Genomic DNA, 15,817 nt, shown 5'->3' on the forward strand with positions numbered 1-15,817 from the left:
AGAACACTACTGGATAAATTCATCTTTTGGGAAATGTTTACATTTATCATCAAACAAAACAAACAGAATTGTGTTTGATCTTAGTTTGTAATCATTGCCAGGATAGTGATGGTGTGTGTGACGGTTTTACCAACACAAACGTACTGCAAATGATTGATGATTTTAATGATGATTATGAAGAAGAAGAATAAGAAGAAGAATCCCTAATATTTTTTGATCCGATTTCACCTTAAAGGATGGTCAATCTTGGTCGGCTTTTACAGGCAAAAAAGGCACGTTATCTACAAAAAAAAAATTTAGTAAGTGTTATTCTAAAACAGTTTTTTACTAAATTTTATCAAATAATCGGTAATTTTCTCACATTTTGGTAGTAATAATCTTGGTAATAATACTTGTTTTTCAATACTCACTGCTGAAATAATATTGGTATCAAATAAAATTTGCTAGGGTTAGATTAGATTAGATACTCCAAATTTTCTCAAAACAACATATTTTGCTAAAGATGTAATAATTTAAGTTTTTACATGCTACAAAATACTTAGTTTTGCGAAAGTATTGAGTATTTTTAAAAATATAACTTTCAATGTGTATACAAAAATCCATGTAATTTGATAACAAAAAAACTATTTTTTTCAATATTTTTTGATAAATATTATTTTTTGTCGAAAAATTTCAAACATTCCCGATCATTTGGTACCCCATATTGCAAAAACTAAACTTTTAAGTACTTTTATTGATACGGTCCAGACTCGATTATTCGAAGGCCTCGGAAAAATTTCGGATTATCGAGTCTGAACTGTAATACGTAGTTTTATATTTATTTTACAAAATTGTATGATATGACTTTCGTAATGTATGAAATATTCGCTCATTTGATACCCGTATTGTAAAAAAATAATAAATTCAGTATTTTTTCTTATCGAAATGTGTTAAAAATTTACGATCATTTGATATCCAAATTTTAATAACAAAAATGTTTAGTTTTTTTTACGAAAAATATTATTTTTTGTCGGAACAAAAAAAAAAAACAAAATTTTATATACTTTTTAAATATTATTATGTTATGCGTAGTTATGTATTTTTTTGAACAAAATTGTGTGTAATTTGATACCCAAATTGAAATAACTGAAATTTTGAGTTTGAAAAAAACCTAGTTTTGTGACTTTTAAAGTATTAAAAAAGTATTATTACTTCCGAAAGATTTGAGAAAATCCCGATAATTTATGTAAAAATCTGAAAATGTCTGTTGGGCAAATTTTGAGTATTATAAAAAAAACAACACTTTTAAATGTTTGAAAAATTTCTTATCATTTGATGCCCATATTGTAATACAAAATAAAAAAATTGGGTATTTTTCGTAAATACGTAGTTTTGAGAAGATTTGAAGTTTTTTTAATAATCGTGGTGACTTGTAAAATTTATGGGAACATGAAAATTCAAGAGTTTTATTAAAGTGTTTTGATATTTAATATTTATGGTTGCTAATTCAGAATTTATAATTTAGATTTTCAACGCTCCTACTTGTCAATGTATCACTGATTTAACTTTTTTTTTTCCCAAAAATAGTGATTGGACATTGTTATGAAAAATCAAGCCTTACCAGTTGAAAAAAAAAATTATATAAATTGATATGCTTTCAATGTCACTTCGGTTAACGGTATCAATATTTTGATATTTTGATAGAATTTTTGTATGGATAGCTGCTTTAATTGTATGATTTGTTTGGACGAAAAATGATGCAAAAATAAAGGTTTTTTTTGTTATTTTTCTTTTCATTTATTTATTTCTTTTGCTGAATAATGCGTTTAAATACCAGTTTTAGAGACTTAAAATCTTTCCTCAAATACTAAATGACATTTTTACATTCTACACTTGGATTACAAAATACTCTATCAAATTGCCCATATAAGGCAGCAATGCCAAAGTGCAGCCATAGCAGATTAATCTACACCCATCAAGTCAATTAATCTAGCAAAATACCCCCATTTGACAATATTGGCAACGATCGTGGCAGACATCCACCGCCAAAGCTCCTCAACCTGCGGGTGTTTTATTAGTCACGTTTTATCCGCATACCGCGCGAGGCTCCTCAGGTTCTACCTCCGAACTAATGCTTGAAATTCAGGTGTTTGGAGCGGGACTTGGTGGTAACATTTGAAAAGGGTTGATCAAATGGATCGTTTCTGATGTTTGAATAATTTTAGCGTTTAGACATTTCTCAAAGTTACCTCCTAAAAGTCTAGTACACGTTTTAGCAACATTCGAATTCATGAATTCAGCTACCAACTCCAACGCCGACGCGGGTGTGCTCCGGCATGCCGGTCTGTAATAGATAGATATTTAATTGTTGCCGATTAAACGCACTTCTTGTTTTACCTTCCCTACCCCTTCTTCTTCAAACTAGTAACAGGTAACACTATCTAGTGCTACTTAGCTAGCTCGAATTTGCATTTTAGTAAAACTGTGTGAGTGGCAAATCGTGCAAACCACATCAAGAAGGTAGCCGGCTGTTGATGAATTTGTTTTAGGTTAAAAAGAAGCTTTCAATCGACAGGGCACTTACGCACAAATACAAACAAGTTTAGTACAAGAGTGCCTCGGGTGCAGTGTCTAGTTTGACGCTCGGAATATCCATTTGATAAGGGGCAATAAATTATGCGTGTGTGCTATCATTTGCATGCATCGAGTCATTTCATTAGGGCACACCGATGACAGCATAATAGTGGCACAGGGAAAATCGCTAATGGCGCAAGGGGGATAAAATCCTAGTGGGGTACGACACCGAAAAGAGGCAGCAGACATGACTAGACTAGACTTTAGTGTGCCAATTTGCGGCACTGTCTTCCGAATGAAAGTGTACGTGTTTTTATTTGTGTGATTGTGTGTGAGTTTCAAATGAGTACAAGGCAGGTTGCGAAGGTGATATGAGAATTGCAAGCAATATCCACTGGAAGGTATAATGTGTGGAAATTAGTTTTGTTTAGAACAGTATCGATTGCTGTTTTTAGAACTCGATCATCCGAGAAATCGCGAACAAAACTTAAAGCCGCTAGGCCTACTGCCTTGCATTGACTGCAGAGACAGATTCTTGGAATGGATCACATTTCACAGAATCAACAGGGGAGAAGGATGCGTGGACATACCTTATCAATTTGTTATTCTGTTATGGAGCCACATCAAGCCACTAAATGCTCACAAAATTCAAAATCTTTCAACCTACCCTGCTCACCAGAGTTCCTCACAATTTCCACTACGCGTTTCGCTCACGCAGCTCGCAATGACGAGCAAAATAAAAATAAAGTACAGAAAGTGATCACAATTTTGCAATGTAAACAAGCTTCGACTACCTGCGAGATTCGCATTGAGCTCGTGTTTGTTGTATAGATTAGCATGCGTCACACTCTGCGCACCGGACTCTGCTTATGCGTAGACGGACTGACTGACGGAAACAGGCTCTCGTAATAGGACTCTAGCCGGCCTACCTTAGTAGCTGAGCTGTCAATCTTGAGGGCACCTGTCTGCGGAGGGGTGCGCGCATGTATCGGCTAATTGAGTTTTGTACACAAAAAGGTTTCTATTACGCGGAAAACTCTTTGAATTATTCATGACTTGGCGGAGTTTGCTGCTGCAGAATTGGTTCGGAAGATGATGTCAGCTGTCGTTGAGTTATGAGCAGAAATCTTAATTTTATGAACCTGCGTCCTCGGGCCGTTCAAACAATCTACCACGTGGCAATCGCCTTGTGTGCTAACTTCCAATCAAATCACACAGCATTGTAATAGATTCGCAATGAGTATCAGTAATGGCACGGTTCACGCCCCTCCAATCAGGCTCTCCCAGCGAATGCTCGCGGATGCTAATGGGTTTCACCTTGGAGGCGGTCTAAAAATAGCCTTTCCCGTCCCCGATCTCCCCGCTGGTAATGTCAACTGTTTTTATTGATCTTAGAACGGCGAGGGAGGCGTTCATCGATCGTGCACACTTCCAACGGAAGATTGCGTCCAGGGTGGTTACCTGACTTGGAAATAAAAATACAAAAATACAAAAATACAAAAATACAAAAATACAAAAATACAAAAATACAAAAATACAAAAATACAAAAATACAAAAATACAAAAATACAAAAATACAAAAATACAAAAATACAAAAATACAAAAATACAAAAATACATAAATACAAAAATACAAAAATACAAAAATACAAAAATACAAAAATACAAAAATACAAAAATACAAAAATACAAAAATACAAAAATACAAAAATACAAAAATACAAAAATACAAAAATACAAAAATACAAAAATACAAAAATACAAAAATACAAAAATACAAAAATACAAAAATACAAAAATACAAAAATACAAAAATACAAAAATACAAAAATACAAAAATACCAAAATACAAAAATACAAAAATACAAAAATACAAAAATACAAAAATACAAAAATACAAAAATACAAAAATACAAAAATACAAAAATACAAAAATCCAAAAATACAAAAATACAAAAATACAAAAATACAAAAATACAAAAATACAAAAATACAAAAATACAAAAATACAAAAATACAAAAATACAAAAATACAAAAATACAAAAATACAAAAATACAAAAATACAAAATACAAAAATACAAAAATACAAAAATACAAAAATACAAAAATACAAAAATACAAAAATACAAAAATACAAAAATACAAAAATACAAAAATACAAAAATACAAAAATACAAAAATACAAAAATACAAAAATACAAAAATACAAAAATACAAAAATACAAAAATACAAAAATACAAAAATACAAAAATACAAAAGATAAAATCAAAAATACATTATACAACAGTTTGTTTAAAATTCTAATAAAATTAAAGTTAAATATTTATAAAATTCGAATAAAAAATAGAATAATGGAAATTGTGGCATCGATCCCCGTCAGCATACTGATTGCCATAAGTTGATCAATCAATTTAGAACCGCGCGATGACCGCGCCACAAACCTAATGTGCAAATCGATTGATTTATGCACCAACTTGTGTGGACACTCTCCAGGCCCCGCGTCAGCTAAAAATAGCCGCACCCTCTCAATCGAGGAAAATCGAAAAACATCAACACATTTGGCCTTGGCCAGGAATCAACAAGCCCGCCCCGGTCTCAAAGTGTAACAAAGACGACGATGATGGAGAGCCTCTAATGGCGATGGCCTGCCCAGCTTGGTTGTTTGTTTACACTTGATGCTTTGAGGATCGCGATCGTTTCTGTTTACTCATCAAGCTGGCAAGGGGTGATCGCATCGTTTGATCTGCCTGGAGTTGTGCGATCACAGGCGATCATCACCCGTTGAAACGGAAACATTTGCGAGGTCGTCGGGAGATGGGGGGACACGTGGCTTGAATCTTGGGTTTAACCTAACTTTAATGGGACACAATGGGTACGGGCAAATTGGCAGTAGCTGAAAGCTGCTTGGTCATCGCTGAATGCCAGCTAAGTTTGGTTTGGGTGTACAATTTGCTCGGCAAGACAGGTGAACTCGCGTGTCTCGCGGCGGAACGCCTAAAATGAGTTTTATGATTAGATTTTATTTATTTGCCATTTTAACGATAATTTGCACCACTTTTATCACCCCGGCCACGATGAAAACACGTCGAGGTCCGCAGCCATGGTCGTCGGGCAGTTTCAGTCACCGCCCCCCATGGGGGTCTCAAGACCGTAATATGATTAAGTGCAATAATCAAAATGTGAACTGCATGCAATTTGCAACCATGAACGTGGTGTTCAACCAATGTCGGTGCAAATGCATTTGCTTCTTTTGTTTTTATTCGCGCAATTTATGCAACGCTGCACCCCTTGGACCTTCACCGGGGGGCACCCTTTTGGAATCGACTACATAATTCAGCGCACTTCAAACGTGTGCGACCTTGGCGAGTTGGCAACACTGCTACCGCGATAGAATACCGATTAGAGAAGGAGAGAGAGGAATCTGTCACCTCGCGGGACCAAAGTTATGGTTATGACCATCATCGATCAAACGGCCGTTGGATCGAAGCCAACTTAAACAGCTACTGAGCGTGGTGCGATCGCCGGTGACACTTGCCGCCACATGGACTATTAGAAGAGGGTTAATTTATTGAAAGATCGCAATGTTGCTCAATTAATTAAGCCACTTGAGCAATTCTCTACGAAATCGGTCTTTTTTCTTCAATTTTAATTTTTGTATTTTTTAATCCGACTGAAACTTTTTTGGTGCCTTCGGTATGCCCAAAGAAGCCATTTTGCATCATTATTCTGTCCATATAATTTTCCATACAAATTTGGCAGCTGTCCATACAAAAATGATATGTGAAAATTCAAAAATCTTTAAAAAAAAATCAAAGTTGTAGGTATGGATATGGACTACATTGGAAAAAAATGATACACGGTAAAAAAAATTTGGTGATTTTTTTATTTAACTTTTTAACACTAAAACTTGATATGCAAAAAAACACAATTTTTAATTTTTTTTATTTTTTGATATGTTTTAGAGGACATAAAATGCCAACTTTTCAGAAATTTTCAGGTTTTGCAAAAAATCTTTGAGCGAGTTATGATTTTTTTAATCAATATTGATTTTTTCAAAAAATCGAAATATTGGTCGCAAAAATTTTTCAACTTCATTTTTCGATGTAAAATCAAATTTGCAATCGAAAAGTACTGTAGTAAAATTTTGATAAAGTGCACCGTTTTCAAGATAAATCCATATTTAGGTAACTTTTTTGAAAATAGTCGCAGTTTTTCATTTTTTTAAATTAGTGCACATGATTGCACACTTTTGGAAAAAATATTTTTGAAAAGCTGAGAAAATTCTCTATATTTTGCTTCTTCGGACTTTGTTGATACGATCTTTAGTTGCTAAGATATTGCAATGCAAAGGTTTAAAAACAGGAAAATTGATGATTTCTAAGTCTCACCCAAACAGCCCACCATTTTTAAATGTCGATATGTCAGCAACTAATGGTCCGATTTTCAATGTTAATATATGAAACATTTGTGAAATTTTCCGATCTTTTCGAAAACAATATTTTTAAAATTTTTAAATCAAGACTAACATTTCAAAAGGGCTAAACATTCAATATTAAATAAAAAAATCACCAAATTTTTTTTACCGTGTATCATTTTTTCCAGTGTAGTCCATATCCATACCTACAACTTTGCCGAAGACACCAAATCGATCAAAAAATTCCTTCAAAAGATACAGATTTTTGAATTTTCAAACATCATTTTTGTATGGACAGCTGCCAAATTTGTATGGAAAATTATATGAACAAACTAATGAAGCAAAATGACTTCTTTGGGCATACCAAAGCCACCAAAAAAGTTTCAGTCGGATTAAACAATACAAAAAAAATCGATTGACCGAAATCCTAGAGAACTGCTCACTTGGCAGCGGACATATTCGCGAAACTGTCGAAACAAAGTGTTCAATTTCTTATGCACGCAAGTGACACAACAAGAAAATTTGACTATTTTTAAAGCAGAATGCAAATCAGTCATCGTGGCAATTAGGACGTTTGCCAAGACATTGATGCATAGCGCCAGGCACGTTCCGCGGAGATCACGTTCGGAATCGCGTTAGTTTGCTGTGTGATTGCGATCACAATTAACGCACTTTACATGGGATATGCGCTACTCCCGGGTAAAGTGCGCGAACTGCAATGACAACCACGCAGCAAACAAACGCAACTGTGTCGTTGAACTTCTCAGCTGCAAAGTCATGTTGAGAGTAATTCCTTTGGATGTCAAAGATCTATGATTTGGGTGTAGTCACGCTGTCGCTGCAGTTCCTCAATTAAATCTCTCACCGAGTCGCGATCACTTACGGGTACGACAACAGGTGAAAACGTACCAGATTACACAATCGCACGCACGCACCATTTAAGTCGGGGCTGAGGGGAATTACTTAGTGAGTGCTGCGACACAAAAATATGCACTTGCTAATGCCCATGCCCATAAAACAACATAACGTGCAACATATCGGTCACCGGCGGCGGCGTCATCTAGTCCAACCTATAGGTTTGGCCCAGCGTTATCTTGGCGGGGTTCGAACGTGTTAAAATGTACATTTATGCGAATCCATTTTCCCGCGGCTTCCACCACTCCGTTTGATTTCGCGGCGCGCGCGTTGACAGACGTCCCCGTAAGATCGCAGACGACGTATGATGAATTGCTATCATAAGTCGCCAAGTCGCGGTTCGACGACGCGGTTTGCGCGCGCGGATTTTATCTTATCGCGCTTGCCGCAGATTCCTAAAGTGTTAAGTAATAATGTTGTGTATGGCGAGCAACAAGTTCTCTCGGCTTATTTTAAGCCCCCTAGGCAATCTTTGAGCGAGCAGCGCGAGTATAGAGACGTTGAGCGAATTCTGCAACAAATGTCAGTTTTGATTTTTCTCCTGGGAATTGACCGGTCTTTGGAAATGGTCAACAAGGTACCCATTTTATTGAAGGACTCAAAAGTTGAAGTCTATGGTATTTTGGGTAGTAACGGGGTCACCATGCCAAGATATGGGACTTGGGAGGGTCTAACAAATTAAATCAAAACAAATTCGATGCAGAGATTCATCTCACCGGCTTCGGTGATACCTGATTGATCCGAATCGACAGCGCAGTAAGATAAATGACGATCAACACCGCCAGTGACAACGTCATACGTGCAACGTACAACTTGGCCATAAAGTTGGCGCGAAAGCCCTTATGGCGTCGCGACGTCCGCCAAGTACAGAACCCACTTTGTATTGACGTTCTGCGTTGCCTGGCGTTTGTTTTGAACTACATCCAACTTCCAAACAACCCCTCCCCTGTAATGCGCGTCTCGTTATGGATGTTTACACATTTATCACCGCCGTACCAACTATACAGCAGGAGGACCGTGATCTCCACTCTAAACGATCCTTATTTTCGTAGATCCCCGGCGAGTGTATTGCGCGCACGTTTGAACTGGACCTAATAATCATAAAACTACATTATGCGCGCACTTGGTGGTGCACTTGTAGCAATTAACAACTGTTTAACGTCCGCTGCTACATCAATAACTTTTACTTATACCCTGGCGGTGGTGGTGGGGTCCGTTCACTGTGCTAATATCTGCGAGTTTGTTTTGAATGGTGCAGGTCAACGCGACTGACGCGGTACACCCAATCGAGAGAACTGTAACATTCGACGTCAATCAGGGTTTCAAATCCATTCCACACGACAATTTTAACAGGAAAGATTTGTGAAAATATGTGACAATTTATTTATATTTTTAATTTGATTGATGAAAAGGTATTGTTATGATTTCACTTTCGACTCAATTATCTGATTTAACTATGGATAATTAAGTCTGGACTGTAGTATTTATCACACTATGTAATAATTCTTTTTTCACAAAATGATCACCAAACTCAGATCATTTTATCAAAACAATTAAATTTCATTGAAACGTAAAAATTTCAACTTCTTATTAAAACTAGAAATTGTGTTCAAGAAATTTGGAGAAACAATCTTTCTTTTGTTGCGCATATATTCACTAGTTTTAACCTTAACTTTGTAAAATTCTACAGTCTTTTTTGTACCATCTGATAGAATCGATATGCACAGCAAAAAAGTAGTAATTCAGCTGCGTGTAAAAGGCATGGGTGGAAAATAAATTCACATTATTTTATTAAATTTTATGTAATATTATTACACCCTGAAATAAGTAAGGTCATATTCAAATATAATTCCAAGATTTTTTTTATATTTTCAAAAAATCAGATAATTCAATGAATGAGCAATTTCTCTGAGACTTCGGAATTTTTTTTTTGTTTGCTGTGATTTTGAAAAGGTTGAAACTTTTTATGCACTTTTTTAATAAATAAATGAAACATTTTGTGTCGTTGGTTGGCTCGTCTGCTAGAGTCTTCTTACCTTTTGGGGCAGCCATATAAAAATGCTAGAATATAATAAAAATATTTTCAGAAAATTATATATAGGGGCAGGGGGGGCAGAATGGACCGCCTAAGGGAAATGCACCAAAAACCATAGAAAAACATAAAAATTTATGAATCCAGTGTAGTAGGCTTATGCTTTGGAATGTTCCCTTCAATGTTGTATACTTGGTTGATGAAAATTTTTTACTTAAAACTGTTTTTGAGCCACTTTAAAAAAAAAAGTTTTTTCGACTAACTTTCCAGGGTGCGGGGCAGAATGGACCACCCTGCGGGGCAGAATGGGCCACCTTAGAAAACAAGCCATTTCTTCTAATACAACGTTGAAGGGTGATAAGAAATTACTTGAGGGACCTTTCCATTATAGTTTCCATGAAATTTGATCACTTTTATAAAAATAGTAACTTAAAAAAACAAAGATTTTTGAAAATAGTGTAAATATGTCGAAAAAAGACACTATTTTTACAACTAAGCGTCGAAACAACTAAAAAATCAACTTTTGTTGCATTAAACGTGATTTGTGAAGCTACCAGGAGTGAAATAATCCATTTAGCTCAATTTTTTTAACTTTTGATTGTTTTTATAAGGCAGAAAAAGGGTGGTCCATTCTGCCCCCAAGTGGATTTTAATTTAACACTTCCACCACCAAGCCTCTAAATGATTTTAAGGTTCCGTTGTTGTTTGTATACCTTGGTAGTAGCATCTAGTAACGTTATAAGCATTGAGCAAACTTTTTCAAACAATCCAACTTTTCAGAAAGCTTATTTAAAAACCTCGAAATAAACAACATTTGCGTGGTTTTTCTAATAAATTTACATTTTTGCTCATAATTCGAAAAATACAATGAATTCAAACGTCGTTTTTGGTATGGTGAAGTTATTTGACGTCCTTTATAAGACCCTTGCCTTACAATTGGTCTAAATCCATTCTAAAGCCTAAAACCAAGGGTGGCCCATTCTGCCCCCCTGGTCCATTCTGCCCCCCCTGCCCCTATATAAATTGGCTTCAAATATAGAGCGCCCAAATTTCCGTCCCGGGATCTTCCAAAAAAAAATCCCGTTTCCCGGGAAATTTACAAAAAATAAAAAAAAAAATCCGAAGTTTAAACAAAACTAAAAAAAATACATTTTCTTAACTTTTTTGTTTTTTTTTTTAATTTACAAAAATATAATGAAAGAAATCAATTTTTTTAAATTAAATTTACTGTTCTTATTGAACTTATCCGATAGTCTGAAAATTTCATATCAAGATTCATTTCAGATGATATTAATTTCTGTAGCATTCTCAATTCTGGGAATAGTTCTTGTTTATTTGTTGGGCAACAAAGCTTACGGTATTATGGAATGAAAATAAACTATTTTATTTTGGTAAGCTTTTTAAACAAAAAATATGTTTATATCATTTGAAAATTTGGTTTTTTACGCTTTGTTTGGTAACATTAAATGTCTTTTGCAGGGTCATGCTAGAAAAATTAGGTTAATTTGTTTGTAAGTAGGTTAAAGTTTTCGAGAAATTACAGTTTGAAGTTGAAAATTTATACATCACTAGATCTATCAAGGGCGTAAGAGGTTTAAATATAAAACTACTAAACTACATTTTTTCTATAAAAATTCTTTTAACCGAAGTAATTTATTAGGCTCAATCATTGAAAAATCATTGAATAAAACTACTTCGTATTAAATAGAATGTGCCCACAAAATAAACCATAAAAAAGTAAGATTTGTTATGAAAAAAATTGGTAAACAATATTTGTCATGAAAAACATATTTTCACTTTGTAGCCATGAAAAACATATTTACTGCATAATTTTTTTCACCTCAACTTAATTATCAATTATTCAATTATTCTTTATCATATTCTCTCATACTGATTAAAAAATTGATACCTATCTACTTTTCAACAAAAAAAAACTAATCATAGTAATATTTTGAACTGTTTAATTCGATTGCTTATAAATTTGGAAAATTTATATATTTTCTTGTGATTGTTTTTATTTTTCACAAGTAGTCATGGCGTTAATTGAACCTCACACTTGTTTTGACCATTTAAATTGCTATTCTATACAATTGCAAAATATTAAACAGAACCAGGATCAGAACAATCTATATATATAAAAAATTTCGACGGTTTTGTTCGAACGCGAATCAATTCAATACGGAATGTCGGATCGAGGTGCTCTTTGTTGCGTTGGGTTCGTATAAGTCCAAGGAAGGTTTTTACGCCAAAAAGTTTGGCCACTCTGGAACCGATTCCGGAAAATCAGCAGATTGTATGGCAAAAGTTACGTAAAATCAAATTTTGATCACAGGAGGCTAAATAAGTAAAAAAGTTAAAAACGTCAACAAACGAAAAAAGGCAGAACGAAGTTTGTCGGGTAAGGCTTGTTTTCAATAAATTTAAAATTTACCGTTTTCCGGGAATTTTGTAACCCCGGGGAATTGGATGCTCTATTCAAATACATTGAAGATTTGACCAATTCTTCATCACAACAACACAAGTAACTGTACCAATGTAAATGTAAAAAAAATCCAATCGTTTGATTAAATCAATTTCCAAATTTAGAATAACAATTATTGTGATCGAAAAAAGTGATTGTGGGCATTTTCAAATGTGAGGGTTGCCTTATATTTTTTTAAAATATTTTCATTTGAAAGATTGGAAAATTTTGCTCTAGAAATATTTTCAGAAATGGTAATTTTTTAAATTATGATTTCTAGATTAAATTTTCAAAAGGTCCTATCTGCATAGGAAACCCATGAGGGATAGGTTGTTTTGAAAATTTAATCTAGATTTATTAATTTTTAAGTATAAAATTGAGTCACGAATTTTTTTTTCGAATGAATGTTTGATTTAAAAAAAATATACAAAAAAAATATTTTACAACAACTAGACAGAAGTATAATGCATTTTAAAACACTTTTTTTCATTTAAATAATAAAATGTTTTGATGTTTTTTTATGTTTTCAATTATACAATTGAGTGGCGAAAATATTTTTTGATTGCAAATTTGATTTTAAATAAAAAATAAACTTACGTTTTGAAATTGCCAAAGAAGTCGAAAAATAAAATACTCTTTGAAATAGTTTGGTTCATCAGGAATGCATTTTTTTTTTCAAAGCAATGTGTGACATTTGAAGTACCGTCAACTTGGGCGAATCGAGACTACAGTCTGAATGTACAACACGTTTTGGAGCACTTAAAAGTTTCAAATTTGGGAATGAATGAACACAATTTGTTGCTCTGAATCTGGTCTAACCGAAACCACTTCAAAAAAAAGCAAAATATTGAGTTCCAGAATTGCTTAAACTGCTGTCACAATTCGCCCCATGTGTCCCGATTCGCCCCAGATGACGGTAGTAATGTTCAGATATTCTTAAGACAAAACAAAAATCATCACACAATTTGTTCAAAGTTATTGGTGTCATCCTATAATTATTCATTTAATATGAAATCATCGTCGGGCACTCGATGTTAGAAAACTCTCTTTCGAGTGTCACAGCTATAACTAATACCATTAACTGCATCTACCGAGCACGCTGCAACGCGCACTGCAGTTCTGCAAGGGCCCCGTGCGGTGGCGCAGAGATTTAGATTAGCCGATTGTTTCGCGGGTCAAAATGAATGGCTGCACTAATGCAGATTTACAGGACCCGCGATAGACTCGCGGGGCAGTTCGGCCCAGTTGAGTTATGACCAGCTGGGCCAATATTTACGACCTCGCGCGCTGAATAGACAACATTTTAATTAAATTTTTAATGCACTTTGGTGGGGCACAACCTCCAAAGTTTGCGGAGCGATCGTGCACTGCTTTTGAATCCTGTTCTGGGAGGTTTTTTTTTTGACAGTACAAGTCGTTGGTGTCCAGTGGACAGGTCCCCGTGGGCACGTAATTATCGATACCTTTAATTGAGCCGATTTTCCGTATCGTGTAATCTCCGCGCGGGCGCGCGCTCTGGAACACGTTTGTTAGCATTGATAGTAGTAATTATTGAGTGATTATTATCCGGATCATGTTCTCGCTGTTTAACGCTGCTCCGTTTTCCCCGAAGTTGACCACCAAGAACGTGAGCTGCTGGGGGTCCAGATGCAGTAAAGGTTAGCCAGTTTTTACTTGCGATCCAATAAGGAACACGCTTGATCTCCGCGCTGCACGCAAGATTGTCGAACCTTGAACGATCTGTAAATGTTCATCGTGAAGCCGTGATTTGCATTCCAATCTACGCACTAATGCTCACCACGAGCAATTCATCATCTCGTGCCCGCGCTACACTGACACCCTTTAACATAGCCTCTAATTAACATGTTAAATACCGTGGACTTGATTTAGATTTATTCATTCAGATTTTCTTTTCATTAGACCGTTTACCGCAGCCGCCACCCTAACCACACCGGCTTTGTATCGCTACAAGCCTATCGCATGTCGGCTGTAATTGCGTCCGATGAGACTTCATGAACTCCACAACTTAAAATCACCACCCCCTGATCTTAAGTTTAGCGCGCAATCGGCTTAAATTACAATGCACGGTGCACAACGCGTGGCCGGCCCGGCTTCTGGTCCACAACTTTCCAAGATTTTCCACCAGAGATACACTCAAGTAGTCGTTCTGCTACCGATCGACCGACGTCGTTGAGGCGTCCGGCGAGTATGATTTACTGCCCGGCGCACTTAATCGGACAGATTATTTTATTAGCCATCAAGATCGAAAACTTCCACTTCACTTGGTAGTGAATGGCCGGGACGTTATTGAGCATAAGCAGATTGAATGGTACTTAAGCCGCTTGGAAGCATTCCAATTTTTGCGAACCGATCAGCTAAAGCTGAGATCAGTAAATTGAGCCAATTGCTTTAAAACGTCCCTCCTATGTTGTCGCCGATGGAAGGGCATGTCGTCGGTTTAGTTCGTTATTTATTGATGATCGGGTGTTTGTTTTCAGGATTGAAAAATGCATTCTAGCTTGGAAGGCATGACGATCATGAAAAGTATTTCCCATTAGGCACTCCATTGCAAAAGCGTTTATTTTCACCAAACCAGCCTCATTTCGCCCAGCCCCCGATCAATCATTATTAGAAACCCACATCCTGTCAGCGTAGAATTACCACCTGTTGCTCTCTTTGCGCAAGAGTTAAAAGGCAAAAACCAGCTGAATGAACGCCAAGTCAAACGATGGGACCACGCACTGCTCCGCGGGGTCTCCGTCGGGCTGACCAATCCGTGATCAGCATCAGTAATGGAGGCCAAGCTTCTCTCCATACCTGAAGATTTGATTTGGATTTCGCACTGTTGGAGGATGCACGATGTGCATGCGTGCTGGGAACCTAACGCAGCCACATGATTAATTAAATTAAATCAGCTTCGGTGTTTGGCGAACGAAGCAGCGTTGGGAATATCATTTTTTTTAAAGAAAAGCTTATTTAGTAGACCGCAGTTTTCAAACACCCAAAGCAACATTCCACTTATTTCCAAGAACCAACGCAGCTCAGCATTTTCGGGCTGTACATTCTAAAGTTCTTTGAAGGTCTTAGACAATCTATACTCTGAGATGAGTTTTTTCTGATCGATTTGGTGTCTTCAAGAAAGTTGTAGGTCAGTGATTTCCAACCTTGTTTCTAGAATATATCTTAATCGATATGTATAAAGACCTTAATTTATCCACCTACACCAGCACAACAGAGGAAAACAAAAGAACTACACGCAAAGATATTCCGGTGACCATTAGGTTTTACACCGTGACGTCATTTGACAGCTCGCGTGCACTGTTTACATGGTCTTCGTCGATTGTCGACGAATTTTCCCGAACAAAATCGACGACCGCATCGAACTGTGCTAAGTCCATGTAAACAGTGCACTCCTTTCTAACCTCCAAATCGAGTCGGC

At 35.9% G+C, this 15,817-nt stretch overlaps 1 protein-coding gene across 1 annotated transcript in view; it reads left to right on the forward strand.

Annotated features, from left to right (window-relative positions):
* Positions 1 to 15,817, forward strand: part of LOC120414069 (cGMP-dependent protein kinase, isozyme 2 forms cD4/T1/T3A/T3B) — a 251,272-nt gene that overhangs the window by 24,961 nt on the left and 210,494 nt on the right. The window lies entirely within an intron of this gene.

This window comes from Culex pipiens, chromosome 2 (assembly GCF_016801865.2).
Source record: "Culex pipiens pallens isolate TS chromosome 2, TS_CPP_V2, whole genome shotgun sequence".
Lineage (NCBI taxonomy): Eukaryota > Metazoa > Arthropoda > Insecta > Diptera > Culicidae > Culex > Culex pipiens.